The 3,185-nt window shown below is 44.0% G+C and overlaps 1 pseudogene; it reads left to right on the top strand.

The window, feature by feature from the left end:
* The first annotated feature begins 393 nt into the window (after positions 1 to 393).
* Positions 394 to 2,025, top strand: LOC129083540 (keratin, type I cytoskeletal 18-like; annotated as a pseudogene).
* Positions 2,026 to 3,185: the final 1,160 nt, after the last annotated feature.

Below are 3,185 nucleotides of genomic sequence, written 5' to 3'. Positions count from 1 at the left end.
TACTAAAGCCAACATAAAGAAAATGGTAAAAACTTGTAGAAGGTCATAATAATCAAAATAAATGGAGAGACTTACATATTTGCACAGGAAGACACTGTAACATAGAATTGACAATTCTCAAGTTAACCTATAAATCCATAGTGAAACCATAAGAGAACTGTCTTTAATAGATGAGCCTTCCAAAGTTTATTGGAATATGTTTTAAGAATGGGATTTTTTTTACCTCCTCTCCTGCTTGAGACTCCACTAAATTGATAGTTAAGGAACTACAACAACAGAGAGAAAGTAGACACCTATAAAAGACAAAGAGAATAAAAAAGATAAAAGCAAACAAGAGAATGTAATGCCATTTTAGAAGACAGAACCAGAGAGAGGAGCAGTGAGTGATTCAGCATGGCAGAGGAAGCAACAATCTGTCACCTGGAAGGGCACAACCACTATCAAGGGAACCACATCACTCTGATGGGAAACCTGAGGGATGCTCATCTTCTGAGACAGTAGCTACAAGGAAGGGCTGGGTTGAGCCGAGGAGCTAAAAATAGACGTTGTGGTAAGTTTGTTTATGGACTAGTCATATCCTTCCTTCACCTCACACAGTCAGGCTACTTATTTCTCAGTCTGGTGATGGAAGGGTTATTTTCAGTATTATTTAATGGTGAAAGCAGAGACTCAGGGATACCCAGTGAAGGCAGCAGAGGGGAGGCAAATGGAAGTATGCAGAAAGAGTGGTTGAACAACACAGTGGCCTTTTCACAAATTGCCCTCCAGGCTGACAGACACATAAAGAGTATAAGAAGATTTTTTTTCAACAAATTAAATGTCCCTAAAGAAACAACTCTCAGTTTGCTTGTTTTTTCCCTCCTTCTCTCTCCCTTTCCTTCCTTCAGTGCCAGCATCTATGGGGGCTTGGGCTCCCAGATCTCCATGTTTCCCTCCACCAGCATCCGGGGCAGCTGGAGATCCAGGGGTCTGGCGGGCATGGGGGCATCCAGAACAAGAGACCATGCAATGCCTGAATGACCACCTGGCCTCCTACCTGGAGAGGGTGAGTAGCCTGGAAGCTGGTAATAAAAGACTAGAAAGCAAAATCTGGGAACACCTGGAGAAGAAGGGACTCCAGGTCAGAAACTACAGGCATTACTGCAAGGCCATGGAGGACCTAAGTGCTCAGGTATTTGCAAACTCTGTGGAAAATGACTGCATTGTTCTGCATGTTGGCAATGCCCATCTTGCTGCTGATGACTTCAGAATCAAGTATGAGATGGAGTTGGCCATGTACCAGTCTGTGGAGAGTGACATCAATGGGCTCTGAAAAGTCATCAATGACACCAATATCACTTAGCTGCAGCTGGAGATAGAGATCAAGGCTCTTTAACTGCTCTTCATAAAAAAGAACCACAAGGGGGAAGTAAATGATCTATAAAACCAGATTGCCACCTCGGGGTTGACTATGGAGTTGGATGCCCCCAAATCTCAGGATCTCAGCAAGATTATGATGGACATCTGGACCCACAATGACGAGCTGGCTTGGAAGAGCCAAGAGGAGCTAGACAGGAGATTGAAGAGAGCGCCACAGTGGTCACCTGGCAGACCACTGAGATAGGAGCTGCTGAGGTGCCACTCTCAGAGCTAGAACACATGATCCAGTCCTTGGAGATCAACCTGGATTCAATGAGAAATCGGAAGACCAGCTTGAAGAACAGCCTGAGGGAGGTGGAGACGTGATATGCCTTGCAGGTGGAACAGCTCAATGGGATCCTGCCGTACCTGGAGTCAGAGCTGGCCCAGACCCGGGCAGAGGGGCAGCGCCAGGCCCAGGAGTACAAGGCCCTGCTGAGCATCCAGGCCAAGCTGGAGCCTGAGGTTGCCACCTACCACAGCCTGCTGGAAGAAGGAAAGGACTTTGATTTTGGTGATGCTCTGAATGACAGGAACTCCCTGCAATCCATCCAAAAGATAACCACATGCAGAATTGTGGATGGTAAAATGTCTGAGGTCAACAACACCCAAGTTCTAAGACATTAAGGCCTGCACCCCCTTGAGGGGGCAGGAGGCAAATAAAAAGTTCAGAGAGCAATGAATATTAAAAAAAAAAAAAGCAGCTGGAAACCTTTTAATTCTCTTTTTGTTTTTTTGTTGAATTTATTGGAGTTACATTGGTTAATAAAACTATAGAGGTCTAGGGTGTACAATTCTATAACACGTCATCTCTATGTTGTGTTGTGTGTTCACCACCGCAAGTCATGTCTCTTCCATCACCATTTATCCCCCCTTTACCCTCTCCGGCCTCCCTCCCCCAGTTGCCTCTGGTAATGGCCATACTGTTGCCTATGAAATTTTTTTTTGCTTAATACCTTCACCTTTTTCAACCAGCCCCTTACCCTTCCCTTCTGACAGCCATGAGTCTGTTTCTATTTTGTTTTTAATTTATTTTGTTCATTAGATTCCACATATAAGTGAAATCATATGGTATTTGCCTTTCTCTGACTGGCTTATTTCACTTATAATACTCTCCAGGTCCATCCACGCTGTCGCAAAAGCTAGGATTTCCTTATTTTTTATGGTTAAATAGTATTCCATCGTGTAAATGTACCACAACTTTTCTTTTTTTAATCCTCGCCTGAGGACATTTTTTTCATTGCTATTTAGAGAAAGAGGGGGGAGGGGAGAGAGAGGGAGAGAGAGAGAGAGAGAGAGAAACATCAACTGGCTGCCCTCTCTAATGCACCCCAACTAGGGATAAAACCTGCAATCTGGGCATGTGCCCTGACCAGGAATCAAATACTTGACCTTTCAGTCTATAGGATGACCCTCCAACCAAATGAGCTGCACTGGCCAGGGCAGTACCACGGCTTTTTTAATCCATTCATCTACTGATGGGCTCTTGGGCTGCTTCCAAATATTGGCGATTGTAAATAATGTGCAATAAATATAGGGATGCATATATTCTTTTGAAACAGTGTTTCAGGATTCTTCTGATAAATTCCCAGAAATGGGATCACTGGGTCATAATGCAGTTCCATTCTTAATATTTTGAGTTAACTCATACTATTTTCCATGTTGGCTGCACCAATCTGAATTCCCACCAACAACGCACAAGGGTTTCTTTTTTTCCACATCCTCAACAACACTTGTTTGGATTCTCTTCATGGCAGGCTAGATCAATCCTTCCATTGAGGTCAACC

This window comes from Pteronotus mesoamericanus, unplaced genomic scaffold (genome assembly GCF_021234165.1).
Source record: "Pteronotus mesoamericanus isolate MK-2021 breed Mesoamerican mustached bat unplaced genomic scaffold, CSHL_Meso_final scaffold_167, whole genome shotgun sequence".
In the NCBI taxonomy this organism is placed as follows: Eukaryota; Metazoa; Chordata; class Mammalia; order Chiroptera; family Mormoopidae; genus Pteronotus; species Pteronotus mesoamericanus.
Note: the sequence above shows the minus strand (reverse complement) of the source record. Positions and strands in the feature narration are given on the sequence as shown.